At 38.2% G+C, this 15,546-nt stretch overlaps 1 protein-coding gene across 22 annotated transcripts in view; it reads left to right on the top strand.

The window, feature by feature from the left end:
* Positions 1-15,546, top strand: part of SIPA1L1 (signal induced proliferation associated 1 like 1) — a 501,925-nt gene that overhangs the window by 308,512 nt on the left and 177,867 nt on the right. The window lies entirely within an intron of this gene.

Here is a 15,546-nt window from a genome sequence, read left to right on the forward strand (position 1 = left end):
TCTGTCCATAACAGAAACATTCTCTGTGAGCAGGGATGCACTTCAACCAGTTGGCCAGTAATCAGCCCCAGAGTTTATTGTCCTGAAGCCTTTGTGGTGTAAACAGAGCAAATGATGAGAGCTTTGTCCTTTGTCCTCTCTTCCAAGGAAAGAGTGTAAAAGTTGTTTTAAATGAAGTCTGAATTTTGTGTTATCACTCAGTTTTGGCCCTGTGTCCATTTAGATTTTAGCCTGGGATTCTTTGGCAAACTGCACCCCTGGAAGAAAATGAGGGTTTCTAAAAGAATTGTTGTTTCAGCAGCTGCTAATGTTAGTAAGAACACAGCACTGTCTTTGAAGATTCTTTAGACAGCAACAGCATGCGGGATTCCACTTTTGCGACGTTATTCTCTTCCACTGAGAGACTGATTTGAATTATATTAGTCAAATAGCGTCCAGTTTTAAATTATTTTATAATTTTGTATTGTTGGAGAACACTCAAACTTTGATTCCTGGGTGTTATAGTGTGTTTTTAGTTTTAGGCCTCAAATTAAGATCTTTGCATTTAAATGGTTGAAGAAAGCAAATTTTAATTTGTTTTCAAAATATTATCATTAATAAATAGTGATCCTATCTTTTCTGCCTGTTTTACTTATGAGTGGCTTCATGGGACTTTTAGACTTTGCATGATCGTGTTTAACATTCTGAACTGTGGTCTTTGTATTCACAATGCTGGGGGTGTGTATCAGTTGATTTTCTTGCATAACACTCATTAGATTTACTTCAGATTTATTTCAAATTTATTTATTTTATTCTCAGACCCAATGCTAAAGTTATAAATAAAGAAACCTCCCTATTTTTTAATTTGCTACTTTGACTCTTAACACGTTATAACACTGTCTCTTTATCAGTGGGTTCCTGATTCTGTTAAGTTCACTACTCCTTCACAAAGATAGCTTGATAGGGTTTTGTTTGTTTGTTTCAGATAAGATTCCAATGTAATCTCTTCTCCAAAAGGATTTGGATAAGTCATTTACAGTTGGTCTCCCAATCCTCATTCTCATTCCTTCAAAATGGGTTATCTTTTTACCTCTCCTTCCCCATTTCCTTCCTTTTTTTTTTTTTTTTTTGATATGAAAGACATGGGGGGCAGCTGGTAGGAAGAGGGGGGAGGAGTTTGACTTTGTTCTAAGTGGAGGATGGGAATAAAGTCAAGTTCAGGTAAAGAATGAAGGGGTCAACCTGATGTGGGAAGAAAATTAGAGAGAAAAGAGTTCAGGTGAGGAATTTGTAGTCTTAAAAAGTAACCCACCACAGAGGAATTGCTAACTCTGCCATTGCTTCTTTTTTGACCTGAAATAACACCAGGTAGCTACCATTTTCTAAGCAAGGTCTGAGGGCATCTTTAAGCAGTAGCTAATTTGTCCATGTTTTGTTTTGCTTTTCATAGTAGATGCTCAGTTAATAGAAAGCTTGATTGACTTGCTGACGTGTTAACTGCAGGGAAAAAAATAGGCTCACTCTTTTTTCAAAACAGCCATTCTAATTTCTGACCAGATGGATTCCTCCTTCATTAATTCTGTGAGGAGGCTGTGACATCAGTTGAATACCCTTTTTTTAAAATCAAATCTTCTTCCCTAATGTTATATAGTAGGATCTCTTTTTCTCTAGGGGAGTGAGAAATGTGAGAAGTTACTTTCTCTTCATGTTTCACAGTAAAAGGCTGTACTGTTGCCTAGTTCCCAGAGAGGTGATTTCCAACCATTCCTACACTCAGTCTTTGGGGTACATTAGTCCTCCATAAATTGGTGGGATTAAAATTATGTTCTGAAATTTTGCCATATTCTTTGAGATTTTTGGAGTCCCCTAGTGGTTGTCTGAAACCACAGTTGGGAATCACTGCGTGAGGGATAATCCTTTCACCTGTTAGGGATATCGTCCTTGGCAGGGAAGTCATCTGGCAGAATGGAATCTGGACTTGAGCGTTTCTTTTCTGCCTTCTCTTGTTGCTACTTCAGATCTCTCTGTCTTCATTACTAAGGCTCTAAATTTCATTGTCAAGTTCATTTTCTTCCAAATGTTATAAAATAGAGCCAGGGTCATGATGCTTTTTGGAGTTTTTGTCTGTTTTTGATACTTCTGGATACAAAAGGACAAAGTAGGCCCCTTCCTATACGTTTCAGTGCTTGAAGAACAATCAAAAAATAAAGAAAAAAAAAAGTCTGGTTTCTTAGTAAGTAGTTACTGTCTTTCTTTTCCAGACTCCCCTTTTTTTGGTTGTGTTTATTGCATGTAGCTCACCACTAACTGCGGTCATGGGATGTTGCTTTCAAATTGGGTATGCAAGATAGTTTTTTAGTTACTGTTTTTCAGCACAAGAGAAGATGCAGTTATTTTGATTTTGTGAGTATTTTCCCTCTGAGAGCAGAGGGCCACATGCTCTTTGGTGCTGGGATACTTCCTACAGTTCTGAGTGGACTTGGCCTATTTTTCCAAATGAGATAATGAATACAAAAATGCTCTCTAGTAAACTGTAAAGTGTCATAAATGGGAGAGGACGTTGTTGTTACAGTTATTCTCTGCTTGAGTGGCCGGCTATAAATATTCTGTGTTCAGTTCTTGACCTCCATCTGAGAACCGGCTGCTTTTGACATTCCTGTTTCCAGGGAATAGCTATTTCTTGATTAGGCCGGCTTTTACCTACTTGGACCTTCTGCAGAAGAAAAAGCTTCACACATTGAACAAATGTAGTTTATATTACATTCAAGCTAGTGGTTGGTATTTCATAATATTTACAAAGAGAGGAGTCACTGCCCTTTATATATGGCAATAAGTTTCTATTGGCAATGACCATGAAGTTCCCGGCCCCATGAAAAATAACTGGCTCTTGGAATTACTCTTTCAGGTCTCCATCTCACTTCCTATTCAGCGAGAGGACGCTTTCTCTGACAGATGGACTTGTAGTTTTTGTTGAGCTTTTCATACAGAATACAGCTTGTGTGTGTGTGTGTGTGTGTGTGTGATTTAACTCTTCACCCTCAGGCTTTTCAATTTGTGTACACTGATGTTCTTGTAGAGAGCTATATGACCTGGACTACAGAAAGAGAACTTGCGAGGAGAATTAAAGGTGGAGAGAGACATTTCCTTCCCCTGTCTTCCAGAGTAGCTGGAAAGCGGAACTGTTGTGAAGTCCCCAACCCCCTGTGGGTGAAGAGATACTGCTTCTGCCGCAGATATCATCTGAGCGGGTGCCTCATCCCTGGGGCGATGCCAGGTGGCATTTGGAAGCTGGCCTAAAACTGCTTCTTCACTGGCAGCGGCTCCTCATGAGAAATGCTTTCCTCCATCTCATAGTAAACCAGTGCTGACTCTAATGGTGAGCTCTAAAAAGACCGCATCATGGAGATTTGACGTTCCTTGTAGCTGGCCAGTAGTTTACCTTCACAAGCCTCTTGGAATTGTTTCTAAACACCAATTGCTCACTGCCAGTGGCTTGCTCCACTGAGGGGAAGAGATGAGCTGATTATTGCATGTATTCTAAGACCGCTTGATCGGAGGCACATTTCTCAGCTCACCCTGTCTGTTCTTTCCTTTCCAATGTATATGGAACTTAAATTCTGTGAAAGACTGTAATAAAGTTGATTCCTAGAATTTGCTTTCCAGAATTTTGGATGTTTGTAAAGTACAGTGTTAGCTAGGGAAGACAAAAAAGTTGTGTCAGTTATCTTGGAAGTATTGTTGAATAAGAAAAAGAAGGATATACTAGCAGTGGAAACACTTGATTTGCCCCGAGGAAAACATTTTAGCTCTTGTTAGGTTAGAATTCTCCTCCTTCAAAAGAGAGATGATATTAAACTTATCAGTTATTTAGACATTTTAAATTGTTTGAAATTAGGGTAAAATCATGTAGTGTTCAAAAAGGGGACTCAGTGTACAGAGAAAAGGAAGTCTAAGTTGTAGCTTCTACAGAAGCCAGAACTTGTTCATGTTACGTGTAATTTTTTATCTCCACCTCTAGTGAGAATAATTCATACTCCATATGAGGTCAGTTAGCTTCTTTTTTTTTTTTTTTTTTTTTTTCTTGCGGTACGCGGGCCTCTCACTGTTGTGGCCTCTCCCGTTGTGGAGCACAGGCTCCGGACGCGCAGGCTTAGCAGCCCTGGCTCACTGGCCTAGCCGCTCCGCGGCATGTGGGATCTTCCCGGACCGGGGCACGAACCCATGTCCCCTGCATCGACAGGCGGACTCTCAACCACTGCGCCACCAGGGAAGCCAAGAGAGATTTATATTCTTAATGATGTCTCTTGATAAGGATAAGGTTTAATTTTAAGTCCAATTTATAATTTTTCATGGTTAGTGCTTAACTATGTGTTATCCAAGAAATCCTTGCCTATCTAATATTGGGAAGATGTTTTTCTATATTTACTTGAAGATGCTTTAGGGTTTTATCTTTTACATTTAGATTGATAACCTATCTTTAATTTTTTGTGTATGAAATAAGGTAATTGTCGAGGTGGTTTTTTTTCCCCCATCTGTATATCCATCCGTTACCGTTTGTTTGCTTAAAAAGATTTTTTTCTGCTTGAACTGAGTTGGTGTCTTGGTTGAAAATCAACTGACCATACATGTGTAAGTCTATTCCTGGACTGTTTTCTACTTCTCTTTGTTTTCTGTCTCATTTCCCAAGGAGTTACTCTTTTCTTCATTTTGGTTCTCCTGCTTCCATGAAAATAGCTTCTTCTCTTTTACTGTTTTTTCTTCTCATTCATTTATTTTTATATCGAACATTTAATGAGCAGGTACTTTGTGACTGTGCTGGTATCTGGGACTGTACAGGTTGATGAGAGCTGATCTTTGCCCCAAAAGAACTCAGTGTAAAGTGTGGAAAGTGCTTTGAAAGAATGGGATCCTTGGATTCCCTGGGAAGGATGGAAAGAGCTGATCTCTGCCCCCAAATAACTCACTGTAAAGTGTGGAAAGTGCTTTGAAAGAATGGGATCCTTGGATTCCCTGAAAAGGATGGACATCTCACCTGGTCTGGTGGTCAGAGAGAAGACCTGCTGGGGGAGATGACGGTGCTGCCTCCTGTTCCCCTTCATGGGCAAAGGCCCAGGATTAGGGATTGGTTCTCTTTTATTCCTCCTCTGCATGTGCTCACACCTGTTCTCAGTTGTTTCTGTGTCATCTCTCTGGGCACAATTTCCAAATCCAGCCAGAGGAATAGTTGTCAGAATTATACTGCGGTGCTTATTGCTTTGTTCCTTATGTGGTTTTATGTAAAGAGCTCCCCTAATAGCTCGTTAGCACTGGACAGTAGTAATTTGTCTTAATCTTTAGAGACTCTGTAGAATGTTATATGCATCAGAAACTTAAAGATATTTTTGCAAAAAGGAGCTCACTGAAAACTTTTTTGTGAGTTCATTTGTATCTTACATTTCATTACTGGATAGGTTTTTTAAAATTAACTTAATTATGAAAATACTTTAAGAGTATGTTACTTTTCCAGCATAATTCTTTTTATTGAAATATTCCTGCAGAGGTCTCCTTTCCCTCCAGCTGCTGGGCAGTAGGATGGCTCTCTGGCTTGTGACTCTGGGCAGAGCAGACTCTTTCTTTGGAGAACACGTGTCCTTGAGCGCCCTGTCTTCAAGACTCCTACCTGGAGTTTTTCATTTCATTTTTTCACTTAAACGGTGTCTGCTTTTCTCTGTTTGTCAGAATGCCTCTCAGTAAAAAGCTCTGCGTATCCTTATAAAGCCATAATGACATCACAGAACACATTTTTTAGAAGGATTAATGTATTTTCAGATCATTAAATTCTAAAGCTATAAATAGCATCTTAATGCTAATGGAATAGATATGTGAAGCATCGTTTAGTGATTTCACTGGAATGAAGGTGAAGCAATTAAGTGCATTTAAAAATATGTAAATTAAAATATGTATTTCTTGCTTCAGGCAATTATATGCAACTTAGTATCCATTAAATGTGTCTGTATAGCTTTACTGTGGGTAAGCATAATGTCAGAAGTCTGTAAACCCAATTATGTTATGAAGTTTGCTATCAGCGTTTTTTTCATTGAATTTCTATCATTTACAAAATTTAAATTACTTTGAAAGATAAAGGAATGATCTTTTATTACCAATGGATTTTAAAATGTACATCCTTACAGAGAGGAATGTGGTGATTATAGAAGGTATTTATGTAGTAGATAAAATTATTGTATATGAGTATTTTTTACATACATAAAAATATGATATTTTTTGAGTGCCCTGAAAATGTAGTTATCAGCAGTCAATCAACAGGAGAATCAATGTTTTAAGGGTGATTTACATTAGGATGTTTAAATTTCTAATATTGTTAGTGAAAAATAAAACAAATTTGGTATTCAGTATAAAAGTAAAATGAAAAGGCATAATGATATAATAAGACATTGCTTAAGCTGTTTGATCAGAAACCTTTGACCCTTACTCTTCTGAGGTTTTTAGTATTGTTTTTATTTTTAAACTCAAGTCTGCCTTTTCTGTTTCTTTTTCTTTACATATGATTAAAAATGCTTCACGTTTATTAAACTTAGTGAGAGTTCAAAGTGATCCAGCATGTGAGTGTTTTTAAGTGCTAGAGAAGAATTTGGGAAGTCCTTTTGAAGAGTGACTGTGCCCCTACAAGAGGGCCCCTACAGAGGGACCCACAATGGGGGTGGTCCATTTATCAGTAGAGTAGGGTTTGCTAGGTAAAATTTATTCTCATTAATTGCTTCTCCCTGAAATTCTACCGTTTCAATTATCTTATCTTTTAGACAGAGTCTTTTTTTTTTTTTTAATTTTTTAATGTATTTTTTGAAATGCCCACGTCTTCTTGTTCTCTCTAGCCAGGATGCTTACCCTCATAGGGATGAAGATGTCCCACAGGGGAGCCAGGTAGTTCTGCTATGGCCATTCCAAGCCCTAGACCTCTTTCGATTATTTCTCGTGTTTCATTCTCTTACTTTCTCTGCCCAGATTGGCCAGATAGAGTTAGATTTTACAAGGTCTGCTGCAAACATTTGATATTTTCAATCACAAGTTGGCCAATTGGGAGGCTTCTATTTAGTTACTTGAACTAGGTCACCAGACACATTGTATTAATCCCATAGTTTAAATGGGCCATCTGTTGAGTCACTCTGGTAATTGTTCCTTTTTTGAATACCAGTGTACCCAAGTTAAGTTGCAGCCAAGAGTGTTAGCAGTTTTTTCAGAGACTAATGTGCTGAACTGTGGGCCTCTCTCAAGTGAAACTTGCCTTTGGAGAGCTTTTATGGTCAACTTATTTCTTTCTGTGTTCCTTTTCCTCATTGTGACTTTTTGATTGTGGTAGTTGAGGGTCATGCTTCTTCTTTTTTTTTTTTTTTGCGGTATGCAGGCCTCTCACTGTTGTGGCCTCCCGTGGCGGAGCACAGGCTCCGGACGCGCAGGCTCAGCGGCCATGGCTCACGGGCCCAGCTGCTCCGCGGCATGTGGGATCTTCCTGGACCGGGGCACGAACCCGTGTCCCCTGCATCGGCAGGCGGTCTCTCAATCACTGCGCCACCAGGGAAGCCCGAAGGTCATGCTTCTTAAAGATACTTAGAAAAGGAGGGAAGTGGGATTGGAAATAGGGAAAAGAGGCCAAACATTTGTCAGTAGTAGTCGTGGGATTTCTTTGCAGTGAAGCTTTGGGAAAGAGAAGGGAAAGGATGGACAGTAAACAAACCTATTCTGTATATTTGGGCTCGTCTGTGACTGTTGGGAAGGATCTGACATGGGGCCCTCAAAGCTGAGGCTTTGAGCAAAGCATCAGTAGCTTCAATAAGTCACCCAAAGCATCTGAGATGTGCATTTTACTTTGTGTTTCTATAATAATTTTCTGGCAAGATCTGGAAAGTAAGAGTCAAAAACATGGAGTCTTAAGTCTGAAAGGCTGTGTAGATGGGGAACTGTACTGATGCAGACATCTTTATATTATCTGTGAAAAAGAGAAATGCCAACTCTGTTCTAGGACCCCTTCTCTTCTCTCCCGAGGTGATGTCATCTAGTTTTGGGACTTTAAATGCCACCTGTATGCCTCTGTGATTCCCAGTTCTGTGTCTCCAGCTCAGAGTTGGTTTCACACCTGTATTTCAAACTGTGAGTCTGATAGCTCCACATAGATGTCCAATAGACACCCTCAGCAGAGAACTCTTGATTTATATCTGGGGTGATCAAGTCATCCTACTTTCCCAGGACTTCCTTGGTTTCAACACTGAAAGTCCCACATTCTAGGAAACCTCTCAGTCCAGGACAAACCAGGATAGTTGGTCATCCTGTTTATAAACCTGCTTCTCGCCCACTCTGAATTCCCCAGGAGAATCATCCAACCAGTTGCTCAAGCTAGACATTCAAGAGTTATCCTTGATTCATCTCTTTCTAGATCCATCAGCATGTCAAGTTTCTAAACCATATGTGATCCATCAGCATGCCTTGTTGTTTCTACCTCCAAAAGTACCCACCTCTGTCCATTTCTCTCCATCTCTGCTGGTCCCACCTTAGAGCAAGCCATTTGCATCTTCTGCTGGGTCATGCACAAGACAAGCCCGTGGAGCCCTGCAGCTGCTTCACATTGCTTTTACTGAGGCCTCCGAGCTTCCTTACAGTCTGAAGCTGTCTGTCTCTCTTAACCCTGTGTCATCTCCCTGCCCTCCAGCCACGCCTGCTCTCTTTACTTTGGACGTGCTAAGTTTGTTCAGGTTTTAGGGTCTTTCTACTTGCTCTTCCTTCTGCCTAGAACGTCCTTCCTTTGTGTAACCGGTTCCTTCTGGACATTTAGGTCTTCTTATCTCAAATCACTTCTTCAGAGAGGCCTTCCTTGACTGACCAGTTGATGAGAGTATCCAATCAGCCATCTTAGCCATATTACTTTTTTTGTTTTTAAGTTTAATAATGTTTCTAAGATTCATTATTTAATGTTATTCATTATGTTATTTCTCATTGCTTTAATTCATTTATTTTCACTGCTGCTTAATATTCTATCGTGTGAATATACAGTTTATCCATTATTTCCTCAGTGCAGATTTAGGTGGGTTCCAGGTATTGCTGTTATAAACAATGTTACTATGAACATTTTTGTACCTGTTTCCTCTTATGTGTAGGATTGCCAGATAAAATAAATGAGACCAAATTAAATTTGAATTTCAGACTGTTTCTGGGGTTACTGTTTACTTCCAAAGTTCAATTTAGATTTTGATACACTAATATACACAACAGCTTTTTTTTTTCTTTTCCAAAATCTTAGCTAGGAAGGAAAGTCCTTTCATCTTATTCTTCTTCAGGAGTATCTTTTTTTTTTTTTTGGTCTTCTTTTTTTTAACATCTTTATTGGAGTATAATTGCTTTACGATGTTGTGTTAGTTTCTGCTGTATAATAAAGTGAATCAGCTATACATATACATATATCCCCGTATCTCCTCCCTCTTGTTTCTCCCTTCCACCCTCCCTATCCCACCCCTCTAGGTGGTCACAAAGCACCGAGCTGATATCGCTGTGCTATGCGGCTACTTCCCACTAGCTATCTATTTTACATTTGGTAGTGTACATATGTCCATGCCACTCTCTCACTTCGTCCCAGCTTACCCTTACCACTCCTCGTGTCCTCAAGTCCATTTTCTACGTCTGTGTCTTTATTCCTGTCCTGCCCTCAGGTTCTTCAGAACCATTTCTTTTTTTTTTCGATTCCATATATATATGTTAGCATACGGTATTTGTTTTTCTCTTTCTGACTTACTTCACTTTGTATGAAAGACGCTAGATCCATCCACCTCACTACAAATAACTCAATTTTGTTTCTTTTTATGGCTGAGTAATATTCCATTGTATATCTGTGCCACATCTTCTTTATCCATTCATCTGTCAGTGGGCACTTAGGTTGCTTCCATGTCCTGTTAGCCATATCACTTTTTAATTTTATTTTTCCACAGGGCACTTTTCACTTCTGATCTTTACATTATTTATTGATTTCCTTGTTCTTGCATTCCCCTACTAGAATGTAAGCTCTTTAAGAGTGAGGGTTTTTCTGCTCTGTTCACCATCCTAGCCCCAGGGTTTAGAACAGTTCACAGAGTAGGTGTTCAGGAAATATTATTAATTGAAGTAAAGAATAAATTTAAGCCATGTAATTAAAGCTCTGAGGGAAGGAAGATTGTGAAAGATTTTTAGCAAGCAAGGATCAGTCAGTGGAAATGAACATTATTGATATTGTTACTACCAAAAGTATAGTATCATTGATGTTTTCTTCATTTAATGAGTTGTCATCATAATTTTACATTGGTTAACATTTTTAAAGTACCTTTTCATGTTTATTTGTAAATGTATTTTACCGTACTCTGCATTTCTTATAAGTTCATAAGTTATTCAACAGTGAAATCTCTTCCTGTAGCAGTTTTCAGCACTGTATCCCATGTGAAAGTAGAACCATTGCAAACATCAGCCTGTAGGTAGTACAGAGAGCCTGGGAGACTTCCCTTCTTGCTTTGACCTAAGTTTTGGAACTGGGATGATTATAAATCTTTGCATTTCCCTGTTAAAGATACTTCTAAACCAGAATCTCAGCCTTAGAACTGTGCCATCTGAGGCCAGAGAATGCTTTGTTATGGAGGTTGTGTCATTGTAGGATGTTTAGCAGTGTCCCTGGCCTCAACGCACTAGATGCACGTAGCACTCTAACCAAGTTGTGACCACCAGATACTGCCAAGTGTCCCCTTGGGGGGCAAAGTGGAAACCCATTTTTCTAAACCATGATTATGGTTTCTTCTATATTCTTTACATTGGGAAGTTACTAATGTGAAAAACTCAAGTAGAAGGCTGGGTTTGGGGTGGGGAGGAACGTATCAGCTTTTTTTAAAGCTATTATAAAGACTGTTCATCTTACATCATTACTAAGTTATAAGAATCTATTTTCAACTTGAATGCCTCTGTAATTCCATGTTAAGCTTTGTGTTGCAAACCCTAAAATATTCTGAGGGAATTTGTTCTTTCAGTGTTTCTGTGTTTTTCTCTTGCTCTCATCACCATGGAGCTAAACACTTTGAGAGACATGTTAGGTTAAAAACAGTAATGACAGAAGAGGAAAAAATGTTTCTCTTCTGCTTTTTTCTTTTTTTCTCTTCCGTTCTTCTTTACCCCTCAGTCAACCAAGTGGGATGTTCAATTTGAATGTTTTTAAATTGGGTATCAGGGGAGGAAAGGCATGCTTTTCAGAACATTTTCTTTTCCCCTGGAAAATGTCAACATAATTTGACCCGTGAATTGATATGCTAAGATAATGGAAAGTATACCAGAACTGGGTAGGGAGCAAGCCTTTTTCCTTGGCCTGCACCCATTTTATAGACTTATGTACTTAGACCTCCTCTACATCATACAGAAAGTTTTTCTCATATAGAAAGCAAGTATCAAAATGTGTATGTACTAGTTTTTAGTGCAGAATTGATTGATTCTATGAATAAATACAATTCTTATCAGCTTTTTAAAAAATTTTAAATTTTATTTTATTAATCTTTTTATACGGCAGGTTCTTATTAGTCATCAGTTTTATACACATCAGTGTATACATGTCAATCCCAATCTCCCAATTCATCACACCACTATCCCCACCCCACCACAGCTTTCCCCCCTTGGTGTCCACACATTTGCTCCCTACATCTGTGTCTCAACTTCTGCCTTGCAAACCAGTTCATCTGTACCATTTTTCTAGGTTCCACATATATGCGTTAATATATGATATTTGTTTTTCTCTTTCTGACTTACTTCACTCTGTATGACAGTCTCTAGATCCATCCATGTCTCAACAAATGACTCAATTTCGTTCCTTTTTATGGCTGAGTAATATTCCATTGTATATATGTACCACAACTTCTTTATCCATTCATCTGTCGATGGGCATTTAGGTTGCTTCTATGACCTGGCTATTGTAAATAGTGCTGCAGTGAACATTGGGGTACATGCGTCTTTTTGAATTATGGTTTTCTCTGAGTATATGCCCAGTAGTGGGATTGCTGGATCATATGGTAATTCTATTTTTAGTTTTTTCAGGAACCTCCATACTGTTCTCCACAGTGGCTGTATCAATTTACATTCCCACCAACAGTGCAAGAGGGTTAACTTTTCTCCACACCCTCTCCAGCATTTGTTGTTTGTAGATTTTCCGATGATGCCCATTCTAACTGGTATGAGGTGATAGATACCTCATTGTGGTTTTGATTTGCATTTCTCTAATAATTAGTGATGTTGAGCATCTTTTCATGTGCTTCTTAGCCATCTGTATGTCTTCTTTGGAAAAATGTCTATTTAGGTCTTCTGCCCATTTTTGGATTGGGTTGTTTGCTTCTTCGATATTGAGCTGCATAAGCTGTTTATATATTTTGGAGATTAATCCTTTGTCCGTTGATTCGTTTGCAAATATTTTCTCCCATTCTGAGGGTTGTCTTTTCGTTTGTTTATGGTTACCTTTGCTGTGCAAAAGCTTTGAAGTTTCATTAGGTCCCATTTGTTTATTTTTATTTCCATTACTGTAGGAGGTGGATCAAAAAAGATCTTGCTGTGATTTATGTCATAGAGTGTTCTTCCTATGTTTTCCTCTAAGAGTTTTATAGTGTCTGGTCTTACATTTAGGCCTCTAATCCATTTTGAGTTTATTTTTGTGTATGGTGTTAGGGAGTTATTCTAATTTCATTCTTTTACATGTAGCTGTCCAGTTTTCCCAGCACCACTTATTGAAGAGACTGTCTTTTTTCCTTTGTATATCCTTGCCTCCTTTGTCATAGATTAGTTGAACATAGATGCATGGGTTTATCTCTGGGATTTCTATCTTGTTCCATTGATCTATGTTTCTCTTATTCTGCCAGTACCATATTGTCTTGATTACTGTAGCTTTGTATTATAGTCTGAAGTGAGGGAGCCTGATTCCTCCAGCTCCGTTTTTTTCCCTCAAGACTGCTTTGGCTATTCGGGGTCTTTTGTGTCTCCATACAAATTTTAAGATTTTTTGTTCTAGTTCTGTAAAAAATGCCATTGGTAATTTGATAGGGATTGCATTGAATCTGTAGATTGCTTTGGGTAGTATAGTCGTTTTCACAATATTGATTCTTCCGATCCAAGAACATGGTATATTACTCCATCTGTTGGTATCATCTTTAATTTCTTTCATCAGTGTCTTATAGTTTTCTGCATACAGGTCTTTTGTCTCCCTAGGTAGGTTTATTCCTAGGTATTTGATTCTTTTTGTCACAATGGTAAATGGGAGTGTTTCCTTAATTTCTCTTTCAGATTTTTCATTGTTAGTGTATAGGAATGCAAGAGATTTCTGTGCATTAATTTTGTATCCTGCAACTTTACCAAATTCATTGATTAGCTCTATTAGTTTTCTGGTGGCATCTTTAGGATTCTCTATGTATAGTATCATGTAATCTGCAAAAAGTGACAGTTTTGCTTCTTCTTTTCCAATTTGTATTCATTTTATTTCTTTTTCTTCTCTGATTGCCATGGCTATGACTTCCAAAACTATGTTGAATAATAGTGGTGAGAGTGGACATCGTTGTCTTGTTCCTGATCTTAGAGGAAATGCTTTCTAGTTTTTCACCATTGAGAATGATGTTTGCTGTGCGTTTGTCGTATATGGCCTTTATTATGTTGAGGTAGGTTCCCTCTATAACCACTTTCTTTTTTTTTTTTTTTTTTTTTTTTTGCGGTACGCGGGCCTCTCACTGTTGTGGCCTCTGCTGTTGCAGAGCACAGGCTCCAGACGTGCAGGCTCAGTGGCCATGGCTCACGGGCCTAGCCGCTTCACAGCATGTGGGATCTTCCCGGACCAGGGCACAAACCCGTGTCCCCTGCATCGGCAGGCGGACTCTCAACCACTGCGCCACCAGGGAAGCCCTATGCCCCCTTTCTTGAGAGTTTTTGTCATAAATGGGTGTTGAATTTTGTCAAAAGCTTTTTCTGCATCTATTGAGATGATCATATGGTTTTTATTCTTCAGTTTGTTAATATGGTGTATCACATTGATTGATTTGCGTATATTGAAGAACCCTTGCATCCCTGGGATAAATCCCACTTGATCATGGTGTATGATCCTTTTAATGTGTTGTTGGATTCTGTTTGCTAGTATTTTGTTGAGGATTTTTGCATCTATATTCATCAGTGATATTGGTCTGTAATTTTCTTTTTTTGTAGTATCTTTCTCTGGTTTTGGTATCAGGGTGATGGTGGCCTCATAGAATGAGTTTGGGAATGTTCCTTCCTCTGCAATTTTTCGAAGAGTTTGAGAAGGATGGGTGTTAGCTCTTCTCTAAATGTTTGATAGAATTCACCTGTGAAGCCATCTGGTCCTGGACTTTTGTTTGTTGGAAGATTTTTAATCACAGTTTCAATTTCATTACTTGTGACTGGTCTGTTCATATTTTCTGTTTCTTCCTGGTTCAGTCTTGGCAGGTTATACCTTTCTAAGAATTTGTCCATTTCTTCCAGGTTGTCCATTTTATTGGCATAGAGTTGCTTGTAGTAGTCTCTTAGGATGCTTTGTATTTCTGCGGTGTCTGTTTTAAGTTCTCCTTTTTCATGTCTTATTTTATTGATGGGAGTCCTCTCCCTCTTTTTCTTGATGAGTCTGCCTAATAGTTGATCAATTTTGTTTATCTTCTCAAAGAACCAGCTTTTAGTTTTATTGATATTTGCTATTGTTTTCTTTGTTTTTATTTCCTTTATTTCTGCTCTGATCTTTATGATTTCTTTCCTTCTGCTAACTTTGGGTTTTGTTTGTTCTTCTTTCTCTAGTTCCTTTATGTGTAAGGTTAGATTGTTTACTTGACATTTTTCTTTTTTCTTGAGGTAGGCTTGTATAGCTATAAACTTCCCTCTTAGAACTGCTTTTGCTGCATCCCATAGATTTTGGATTGTCGTGTTTTCATTGTCATTTTGTGTCTAGGTATTTTTTGACTTCCTCTTTGCTTTCTTCAGTGATCTCTTGGTTGTTTAGTAACGTATTGTTTGCCCTCCATGTGTTTGTGTTTTTTTCCGTTTTTTTCCGTGTAATTCATTTCTAATCTCATAGCATTGTGATCAGAAAAGGTGCTTGATATGATTTCAATTTTCTTAAATTTACTGAAGCTTGATTTGTGACCCAAGATGTGATCTGTCCTGGAGAATGTTCCATGCACACTTGAGAAGAAAGTGTAATCTGCTGTTTTTGGATTGAATGTCCTATAAATATCAATTAAATCTATCTGGTCTGTTGTGTCATTTAAGTCCTCTGTTTCCTTATTTATTTTCATTTTGGATGATCTGTCCATTGGTGTAAGTGAGGTGTTAAAGTCCCCCACTATTATTGTGTTACTGTCGATTTCCTCTTTTATAGCTGTTAGCAGTTGCCTTATGTATTGAGATGCTCCTATGTTGGGTGCATATATATTTATTATTATTATTTTTTTTTTTTTTTTTTTAAAGGAGCTACTAGACAAGGCAGTAGAACTTTTTTTTTTTTTTTTAATTATTATTTATTTATTTATTTTATTTTTGGCTGTGTTG

This window comes from Orcinus orca, chromosome 2 (assembly GCF_937001465.1).
Source record: "Orcinus orca chromosome 2, mOrcOrc1.1, whole genome shotgun sequence".
NCBI lineage: Eukaryota > Metazoa > Chordata > Mammalia > Artiodactyla > Delphinidae > Orcinus > Orcinus orca.